We start from the raw sequence: 12,122 nt of genomic DNA on the forward strand, positions 1-12,122 counted from the left end.
TATAGGTGCTGGAAGCTTTTAGTTTATTGGTTTTAGATAAAAAAACATTCTCATTCGATGTTATATACTTTGTATTTTATGTCTAAACTGTGAATGTTTAGGCAAATTTGTATTTGTGCAAACAGCTAAAAAATAGAATCTAAATGGAGTCTTTGATCATGTAAATATTACAATGAATACTTTTTTGTGAATATCTTGTTTACATCTATTGTATATATATCTGAATATTTATGTGTATTTAAAGTTTCCACGAATGCATAAACACGCGCAGCCTATTTATTTCGTGCTGTTTCTAAAAAATTTCGAAATATTGATTCCATAAACTTCAACATTCCACGGAATTAATTTTCTAATTCGCGCATTGTGATGACTAAAGGAATTGTTCGTGAACGGTTAACGTTTTTCATATGAAGTAGTAAACACGTAGAAGGAAGTACATTGGCGAAGAGTAAAGTATAAGCATGGATCGTGTCGCGTCGTGCGCTACCGATTATCAGTACGTGTAATTACTTTTCATGGCCGTCGACTCATTATGCAGGCCTGCGGGAACTTATTTGTTTTACTACAACCGACCAATTATGCAATTATCTTCTTGTCCCCTTGTTAGGAATGGCTTTTGCTTCGCGGGAAACAGGTTCGCGATAATGCTCTTAACGTTAGCGGTAACGTAATATCGATCGCTTTAATGCTGGCGTTTCGCTATTTTTTATTAGTCAGAAAAGAAGATGCTCGGCAGAGGTAATAGAATGCGTAAGGAAGGACAAATTGTATTCTAGAAGATGTTACTAAATCGATGGTACAATTCGAAGGAAAATAATTTTGTATGAAAGACGATGTCAAAGATATGGAAGGATCGAGAAATGTGGAAAAAATGGGGAAAAAAGAACAAGAATGGAGAAGTGGAAAGCGAAAAGATAAAGAGCAGACAAGAAAAAAAGAAAGAGTGTGGAAGAATATGCACGTAAATTTTTTACGAAGATTCCTACACATCATTGTAAGGCGTATCGTAAAGTTAACAAACAAAAATCACACGAAACAAGTTCCTGAAAAATAATTTTCCGAAATTATTTTTTTGTACTATTGTAACCAGCAGACACTTGAAATATGTTATTTAGAGTAAAATCGTTACAAAGAAACAGAGATATCTATCTGTTTTTACACGTATTGTTTATATACTATTATTGAAGTTTATTTGTTAATAACGTTTATATGTTTTACACATATTATTCGCATATTATTAACAGATATTGTTCACAACGAAATAAAAGAACAATAAAACAACTCAATTTCGAAACAAATGCATTTAGATTAATCTGTCTCTCAAATACAGAATTCTAATTCATTGGAACTGTTGTTCTCAAGCTCGAAGCGAAGAGATATCCTCCGGTTGACAACGGAACGGAAGAAGTATCATTTCTTTTACACGCATAACCACGAACGTCGCCGCGTCGCGTCGCGTCGGGACGGATAAATCGCCAAATAACCCTAATAAACCCATCGATTTTATTATCGACGTCCGCTCTTATTCAGCATGTCGTTTGGCTCGCTCATTGTCCGGGTGAAACCGCGTATTTATCGTCTTAGGAATCCTTGGCGGAGTTTTACGAGGCGCGGATATATTGCGAGAAGCGGTCGAGAGCGAACGAACTACGAGCGATCGAGCAGCCAGATTCCGAATTCGCACGCCAGAATTTTTATCACGCCGCGCCGCTTCAGAACGCTTGAGAGAGCTTGAATCAGCTCGATACATTTGCATCGTAGCCGTGCGCCTTTAAATAGAACGCTCTCGAACCAACCAACGAACCTTCTCTATAAATCTGCCCCGATAAGAACTTTCGTCATTGCCACGCCGATCAGCTTTTTTTCTTCTCCTGCCTCCAAGCAGGAGCGCCTCGAACGAATTTAAACACGTGCTCAACCCTTCCAGTTATACCACCTCTGTTTCTCACGATGATTATGCACGGACTGGATAAGAAAGGAGATAATTGTTGCATGCAAATTTCGTACGAATTTTCACGCGAGCTAAGGCGAGGCGAAGAGAATTAGAAGGTGGAATGGAAAGTTCCCGGTGACTATGTGTTTAACACGTAATTGCTCGTTAGCTGCTCCAACAACGACAACTGTGCTATTAGAGCAGGTTATTATACAAACTATTTGCATAGGATTTTTTAGCTTAAATTAAATTTGAAGTTAGCGAGTTAAAACGAGTTTAGGTAATTTCGCTTCTCACGAGATTTCTATTGGCATGTTAGGTGATCCTGTCGATCACTGGAATGAAATTTCTGTACTTATATAAGTCCGGTATCTGTTGGGTTAGATTTTATACACGTAAATCATTCCACTCATCTAGTATATAATAAAGATCGCTATCTAGTTAGGCAGTAACTTATATGCAACTCATAAACAAGAATTAGTTCTTAGGAAATTGTCGTAAATATTATCCGCTCATCTATTTCATTTTCTCAATTCTAATCCTTGGATGACTTTCTCAAACGTTTCATCTAAATGTCTGAATAATTCATACCTTATAATAATTAATATAACGGTATCAAACTGCATCTTGTGTTGCATTTACGTAAATCATTTTACGTCTTATTGTTAGAATATGATTAGTGGACACGTGCATCGTCCGACGTAAAATGATCATTCGATTCACGGTATGCGGAGTGTTTTGTAATTGATTGTTCAAATGGGTGTTCTACATTAAAAGACATTACTCGATATAATAAATAAAAATAGAAATATTAACCTAGATGGAAATTTATTACCCATTTCTACTTCAAAACTAGCGTTGCTATACAATTATTCCTTGCATTATTTTCACAAATAGAAAGGAGAAAATAAGAGTACGTTACTACATATACCTTTGATATCCTCTTTATTTTCAAGATAAAATTCTTGATTTCTTTTTTATATGTAATATAACAAAATAATACAAATTTATCATTTTAGAAAATACATTTTTAACAAATCTTATACATAAAAGCTCTCACTCGTATAATTAGACTCAATCGGTAGACTTTAATAAATGGAACGCTAAGAAGTTTTTCCAAAAATTGCAGTTTTATTATAGTTATTTATTATAGAATCATCTATTTATGAGACGGCATATATAGAAAACATCGTGTCGAAATCGCGTGACACGAACGTGGCTTCTTCCAACATTCGCGATAATGTGTAAACGCATTCACAGACTGACACGTGCGAGGGTGAAACACGCCAAAGTTCGCGGATGCACGTGTGATACACGCACGCGGGATGTTGTCGGACGCTCGTAAACCGGAGCTTTACTGCGTTATGCGTGCAGTATTTAAACCTGAATTTATACCCTGTCAGGACTCATTTATGCATTGCGGCTGCCCGTAACGACCGCGCCTCGTCGTTGTTGCATTTGGTAATGCGCGTAATTAGATAGTAATTAGCCATATGGTCGTGAATATGCGGGTCTGAATTTTACTATACGTTCTTGACACAACTAGTAGCCAATGTGTTCTATATAAATTTTAGTTAAATTCCTAGGTCGAATTTTGATAGTAGTTAACAATGTTTATGTATCGCCGATTCATTGGAAGTCTATTCTGATCGCGGATTTTCAGTGAAAGGTGAATAACGGTTGCATCCGAGCTGGATGTGTTTGGATGACATGAATGGAAGACTGACTGTGCTTTCTAGTCGATGAAAGCGATTAAATTGACGATTTTCCGGTTAACCGCCTTTTTACGGGTGTGGATCGAATCAATATGATTCGCATGTAGATGGATAATTAATTTTGAATTGGAAAAAACGGACAGCGATGTTCTAGGTGAACGATTTTACGGGAAATAAACTCACATCTTAATAAAAACGTTACGCACGAGATACATACCACTTCTTTAGAGTATAAAACTCCAAATTTGCACGTTCTCTGAGAAAGACACCTAGAGGTTTGTGGATCCTATCTTTTTTAAACTAACTAATTAAGAAAATATTAAGCTTCGTTCAGTATTCCAGAGACATTAAAGGAAAGGATGTGTGTAATTTAAACAGGTACATACTTGAACGGTGAAAGTTGAAAATGATTGGACACAATGTTCCATGAAATTACATTAAGCCTCGATTAAAAATCTTAAAATATTTCAAAAAGACAAGAGAAAAAATGTTAACCGTTCTATAAGTTGTTTTCCCAAAAAATCTCTCACATAGCCGTAACATAATTTTAATATCTATCACTATCAAAACAAATATATCATACCTCCCCTATTAAACCTCACTACTCCCTACCACGCGAAAATATCGTACCTTAGTCCAGAAAAAGGGCTTATAAACGGACCGTTCTTAAAGGTGTCGGCGCAATTCCAACGATGTTGCCTCATGGCCTGCAGGCATCCTCGTCCTGGTTATCCGTATCCGCGAAACACCTGAACGGGTACGTTTCATCGGGAACGTGCTCCTGTTTCTGCATTATTCTACACATTACTGTGCACAGGTCTCGCCGATTAACATACGTGTACACGTTGGCGATGTGTTTGCGTGCAAGTTGGCGAGACTGATTCAACGTGAAATTGGGTCGTTCGTTGGGCGTGAAATAAGAAGAGCACGAGTTTTGACCGGGAAGGAAGGAGATCGTGGAAAAAGAAGCCGAGATTCGTGTCGACCAGAGGAGCAACGATAGCTCGAGATTTATGCGGACTACTCGTGTAGCCTTCGAACGATTGATATTCGCCGACAAGCTTAACCCTTTGTACTTCACATATGGATACCATAGCGGCAGAATTAATTTTCATTGAACTAACATCGATAATTAGACTATCGATTCTTAGATAAAAATGTAAAAATAAAGGTTAGAATTGATAATTTAAAGATACGAAAATACATAAAATGCATATAACATACAAATTATATAATTATGTAATTGTACATATGTATAACATATCCAAAGTAGAGTATTCGTCATCATGTGCCTTTGTAATTCTTACAAATAATCGTTGCAAGTTCCTAGACTTGATTTCTTTGAACCAATCTGATGCAATTATCATGTTTTATACGAAGCCAGGAAGTATCCCACTACTTATGAACGGAATTATATAATCAGAATCATTCTTTATTTTAGTGACTAAGGGAGTAAACTGTATAGAACAATAAAAGTGTTTTCGTGGTCGAGAGCAGAGATACGGTCACAAATGGTTACAATTGAAGCAAAGCGGTTTTCCTGGACGAGGAATCGTCCGAGTCCCGAGGGAATAATGAATGTTGTTAGAGAACTACTGAAAGCCGATGCAGACGTTCGGTCAGATAACCGTGAGGTCGTTGATTAACGCGGTCTGGAGATAAGGGGTAATTAAGCGAGAGATCGGGCGTCGACGATGGGATATTTTCGGTCGTAGATAGAGATACGTCGATGGACATTATTGTGGTCCGTGAAGAAAACTAGCTGGGCGGCTTGGAATGACGGATGTTGGACTGTTGAAGCACCGTGCAGCGTTTTGGAGACTCAGAATGGCGTTATCGACGGCAGAGTGAATAGGATTAATTGTGAGTCGTAATCATGCGAAATGTTTGATGTTTTGAGCATGAGTTGGAACACTGAGAAACGCTGTTATTGTGTAGGATTTTAGAATGTGGAACTTTATCGAAAATGTACCCTTTCAAGAGGTAGAGATACCAATACGAAGAAGATGATAAAACTTTAGTTTTCTTCGAGTCTCAGAACGGTAGATAGGAGTTTGTTACCAAAGAAAACAGAATCATCCAAGATATCTCTTTTATAGTTAAACATTAACTGAAATAAATATTACAAAAATACTTTAAAGATAAGCAAGGGATACATTTTCTTATGTAGTATCACAAGAAGTAACGAGAAACATAATTACAGATAATCCAAAGTATTCTAAATCTACGATATAGACGATAAATGACTGCAGACAGGAAAAAATGACTTTATCTATATCTTTTACAGTAAATAATCTATAAGTAAGACGTTATAACATTTTTGAAACGGAAAGTAGCGTTATAAGTGAAAACAACGGAATTGATTTTAAATGAGCGATAGAGGAGTGACATTTCTATCCGGTCGTAGCTATCGATAATAGAGGGTTTGAAGAATAATCGCCATCGAATCGCAGGGTGAAGAACAATCTATCGTATAATGAGCGAGGAAAGCGGGGCTAAAGTGTATCAATACATAATGATTGGTGTCAAGTGAAAAGTGTTGCTGCATCGTAATCGTTTATCACTATAATCGTATATTTTAATGTACAGCTCAGTTACAATAGAATTGTACAGTGAATATAATGGCCACGTACGTCGAAACGTATCATTTCATAATTCACGGTTTCTTTAAATTAGCAGCCGATAACTATTACATATATCGAACAATGTCGTGGGATTTCAATCAGAAGGCTATAATGTAATATTTTAATCTTGCACTACTGAAACGTTGCTTCAAAATGATTTTTAGAAAGTTGATATGTGTAATTGTCATGAAATTTAAATTAATCATGGCGCCGTATAATTTGAAAACTACATACTTATTTACACGATACAAAAATTATTTGATATTTTTATCGCTATAAAACTATATTGTTTTATCATTGTAGCATTGCTGTATCATTGAGTAAATCATTCATAGTAGCAATTATTTCGCAGTTTCCTTATTTATTAGAATGAAACAATTGTTATCGGTATGTACATAGAAAAATTCGTACTATGTATCTCTATTATACCATAATCACGCTTGATAAACGCTGAAACGATTATATCAAGTCATTCACAGTTAATTCGAAAATCTATCGATTGAAAATTACAGCATAGGTTAATGGCGAAAGATTTTGCAACTCGAAGCATTCATTTGTGAGCCGTCGATTGCAATCTTTGTTTACGCCTCCACAATCGTTCTACGATTGCCTTTCACGATACCATTTCACATATACGATATAGTAATGGATTTACGATTCCTATATACAATCTATATATTGTCTGATCCTCCTTTTCGATCCTGGATTAAAAGCGATGTGAAAACTTCTACTTGCATTCTTCATTGAGAAATTCTTTAATTCCACGATATTTTAAGAAATTATATTTCTTGTAGGTCCGTGAAAAATTCATTATTTCTCCTCGTTAATCTTTACAAGAATCTGTTCCAAGATAATTTTACATATCGGAGAAAGTTCTCGAGTCTTTTTATCAATTCTTTTTTGTATTAAATATTTGCAACTTCAATAAAGGTTTGTTTTAGCTGCACAAGTGCATTTAAATTGTAAACTTTTATATAAATAGTTTTCTAATTTTTATAATTACAACTTTATTGTAACTTTTTTATCGATCTTCCTAAACAGTTCCAACAAATTACTAACACCTTGTATTTATTAATATTTAATGTGTCACTAATCTCCATTTACATATAACTGGTATTAGTAAAAGTAAATATACTAAAAGCAATAGAAATCAATATATAATCAATATAATATCTATTGAACATCGGGCGTCGCTATCGCTCAATGATTCTTTAACAACGTAAAATTGTGTCTTCCGATTATTATGATAGACATCGTCGCCGATTATCTGAACAAATTATCTTAATTATAAGTAACGATAGCGGATGTTCACACTTTCAAATCCTGTAAATCAAAGACAAGGGAAGAAACCAAAAGAAAACACAAGAAAATAGTTTCTCTAAGGCACAACTCGATTATCCGCCGTTTCCTTAATTATTAAGACTGACGACGAAGATATTGCTCAATCGATTCAAGATTGCAGGCAGGCCCTCTAATTATTATTACGAAGGCGTTGCTCGTTAATCCATCGAGCGTACAATCGCGAGTCCTTTGTTTTCTTCCGCGACACGACCGAAGATTGCTCAACCATCCGTAATCGTGTTCTGTTATTATAAAGTGTTCCCTTTTCCGTCTTCGATCCGCATCCTTGCACGATCCGTGAAAAATCGATCGATACACGAGCTAAGCGAAATTGCACAATTTTATTGGAAATCGTTGCCTAGGGAGTTAATTAACAGTACAAAATCGCGGAAGAAAAGTAGATAAATGTTACGTAAGCTTCTGTATGGAGAATGTGGACATTGCTTACGTAAAAATATGTACTAATTGGACAAGAAACAACCGTGATATTAATTTAAAAATTATGCAGTTTGTGATTTAAAATAAACGAAAAAAGAGACTTTTGCAGGATATGCTTCATTGCATAAGTTAAGTAGATACAAACAGTGTCTACATAGACCCGTACGTACAATTCATTAGATATATATCTTTCTCAAATTGTGTATTTCACACTCCGTTAATTTTCACTTGCGTCATAATTTACTGATTAATAATATTAATGAATTGACAAGTGACAAGCTGTAGATTGTGTTTACCCTTGTCGCATATAATTTTCTGACGAATACATAGTCAGACGGTTTGTAATTTTTAAAATCCATCATGAAAATTTACTTATTTCAACACTTCAATTATCATAGCGGTTAAATTGACCAGTCCGTAATGTTTCATAGAAATTTTTTCATAGCCGTAAGAAAAATCTACATCAAATTTAAAAAAAACACTTGATCTTAAGCAATCAACTCGTAATTATAGAACCAAAATCCAAAATAAATACTCTTACCGTGAAGACACTTTCTATCCACACTGTGCATACGTAGAAGTCGATGACACTCAGAATCCAGACGGGAGATTAATAAGTTGGCACGTTTCCTGAATCAGAGGAATTACAACTCTCGTTGCCAAATATCGTCGTGCCGGAGAAGTTGCGAAGGCGTGACTAATTATGACAGACGAGAATTCACGTGATAAATCATGTATCGTGTGCAGCATGTCGGGTTCGAGAAAAATGGTAGAAAATGTGGTTGGCCATTCGATGGACGAAAAAGGGAGATCGAGAGAGGAACCTGCTTGACTTCGTTTGTCCGCTTGTCACTTCGGTTTATAGTCGACTCATACAAAATGTTCAACTTGAGTCGTTGAAGCGCACCGCGCAATCGAAATGTCAACGTTCGATCAACACCGGCTGACAGCTTGTTTAATTTCGCGTTTTCGTTGATCATGAATTCACGCCGCTATCGGCCAATTGGTAGTTAATAATAACGCCGCGGGATGTTGCCGAAATTGTTACGTAACCGCGAAAACACTGCTAAAGTACGAAACACGCGGACCGCCCCAGTGTAAATGATGACGATTGGCAAGTTATTACAGTCGAATGACTTTTAATTACACGAGGAATGCGAAACATTGAGTAAGATTAAGGCTGGACATAATGCTTCTGTTAATGCCGAGATGCGAATATGCAAAATGTCTTCGAGCAATTATGTTCATATTTTGGTGAAGGAATTTGCACGCTTTCGAAAGTTGTAAAATATGCAAATTAAGATTGAATTTGGTTCTTGCTGAAGGGTAAATTAATATAGAATATCCTTTATATTAATGAAATTGCATATATGGTTGTTGCAATAAGCAGGTAGTTCCACTTTCCGGTAATTTGAATAATCCAACAAAAAATAACTAAAAATCAAGCATTTTTCAGACACGTTGTCATAGTCAACAAATTCGTAGTAATGGTAATTCGCTTTTGTACACTTTTATTATATATATTTTATTATATATTTTATTATATATTTTATTCGCACTAATACACTTTTGTAATTTCACACACGAAACTTTTAAAGATTATGCCTTTCTTTATTCTCCAATAAATACGATTTAAATATGAAAGCTGTTTGCTTGTTGTATGTCGTTGACTCTTCGATTGTCGATGGAGTAATTTCATTAATTTCGAGACAGTTATACGATATATCTTTATATTTTTAAATTATATAAGTAAACACGCCATTTGTACCGATTGAAATGATGAAATCCTTTAACGACCGCATTCTTGAAATCGCTTATTTCTCTCGACCCCCTACGATCTCCACGAATCACCTGTATAATACACCTTTTCTTTCAAGACCAGAAAGTAGCGTCTCTAATGTAGCGGCATCCGATCAACCGAGATGCTGGGTTTCCTCAATTACCGTGATTAACCATGGTGTTGCCCAATGGCTACGTAAGTCTGCGAAACCGTGACTAATTACTATAAACACGATGATTATTAACTACTGATTACACGTCGCAGTAACGCATACGACAGCGTTTGTAGCCGTTCGAGAAAAACTGATACGCCGATGTTTTAACATATTATATGTATAATAAACTACATCATGCTCATACTACATCCTTACATTTTTGTGAGTACGTTCACGGTTTGGGAATTTTTAGACGTTCTCGAAACGTGTGAGCGTTCTTTCCATTCGTTGTGTCAACGATAGTTCGTCATCCTCTCGTTGGACAATTTTGTTGCTTCAATGATCATCTAACAATCTGTTGTTTCTTTACGACCTCGATGAACATTTTGTGCTGTGGTCGCTATAAACATAGTTTTCTACAGGGAAGTTGAACCGTTTTTCTCTCGTCTCTCACGGTGTTCGCCGGACCGTTTCACAATCGTTGTGCAAGAATGTAATTGGTGCAAAGGCGGCGTTTATTAAGCGTGGATGATTTATTGCACGCTCTTGTGACGAGAGTAAAAGGGAAAGGGAACTGAGACTTTCTGTGCCGCGCGGAGAGACCAAGATTCTGACAGGTGTAATTGAAAACGATAGGTATATTAAGATAATGGAAATGAATTTGTACAGGAAGTAGAGATTTGATTGATTTATTCATTCTTTTTTAAATAAGGATACAAAAGCTTGTGATACCCAATTATTTACCTACACGCTGGTCTATACTAACAGCTATAAGATATAAATGAATCAATTAATAAGATGAAATGTTAAAATATAATATTTTTGGATATTTGTATTAAAAAAAATTATGGTCGTCGGTGTAAATATTACAAATGTAAAAATTTCTAAAACTATAAGATTTAAAGATACTGTTTGATCTCTGTGACCTGAAAACTAAGTTTTTTACCATGTTATAGGATAAACATCTTCGCGTGCTAGATTATGAAATTAAATTTCCGTATTTTATCTATCTGACACTTGATTTTACGATCCTCGTTTTAGTAAACACATTAGGAAATATTGACTTTGTATCTAGCTAGAGAGACTTTAGATGTAGCTACGAAGATATTGACTGTTTACTCTGTGCACATCGAACTGCAAGATTGATGTTCAGCACGTATAAAATTGAAAAGGTAGACACGATTGTCTGACGTGTGATGATACTGATGCAAAAAATTAGAAACGTTTTATCAATACGTGGGGAGGTCACGAGTGGACTAACGAACGCGAAGGTGCGTTCATAAGCTGTCTCATGAGTGGATTAACAAACGTACCGGTACATTTATGATAGACATGTTTATGGACGGGCATATGTTTGAGCAAGTGATTTAAGTGTGACTGATTTAAGTAGTATTTGGCGAAATCAAAGCAAAATTGCTTTCCAAATTGACAGTTTTCTATTCGAGTATTCAAATCTTTTCCAATGAATTTTTATTTGTAGCAGAAATGCTTCCATTTAATTCTATTATGATATTATAAAATATAAATAATAACATTCGAAGATAACTATGTTTTGTATTATTTGTGAACGAGAAGATGATACACTGTATCCATCGCGTGAAGTATCTTGTACACTCGACTTGAAAATGTACGCAATTATTCTCAACAGTTATACATATGCATTCTTCATAACGCATAAATACTAATTAATATGTACATCATTTATGATGACAGATGTTTCGTGCCATATCTATCGTAAATATTTCCAATTTTAATCACGCTGTAGTGGAACAAATGAAACACAGGTTACTTTGCATCATACAGTTGTAGAAATAAAAAGAGTAACATTTTCTATAATATTAGATATATTCGAATACGTATAACTATACACGAAACACTTGTAAAATGAAATATAAAAAAAGTTAATTACATTTGTACAGAAAATATTGTTCCTTATTTTCACATTCCTATACGAATAGACGTATTCGTCTCACAGTGTACATTCCACGCGTCCTTTTTTTCTTCTCTTCAAATTCTCCTCGCCAAAACCACACCAATTACGCCGAACTCATTATCCATTAGTCACACGTACAACTATCAAACGTAATTGTTTTCAAGCGAGTAAACGCTGCTCCAAATAGCCTTAACGAGTTGGTAG

General features: G+C 35.5%; 1 protein-coding gene across 4 annotated transcripts in view; it reads left to right on the forward strand.

Moving 5' to 3' along the window:
- cv-c (RhoGTPase activating protein) overlaps window positions 1-12,122 on the forward strand; it is a 350,270-nt gene that overhangs the window by 66,933 nt on the left and 271,215 nt on the right. The gene's annotated exons all lie outside the window — the stretch shown is intronic.

Source organism: Bombus flavifrons, chromosome 8 (genome assembly GCF_040668555.2).
Source record: "Bombus flavifrons isolate JBK064 chromosome 8, iyBomFlav1_principal, whole genome shotgun sequence".
In the NCBI taxonomy this organism is placed as follows: Eukaryota; Metazoa; Arthropoda; class Insecta; order Hymenoptera; family Apidae; genus Bombus; species Bombus flavifrons.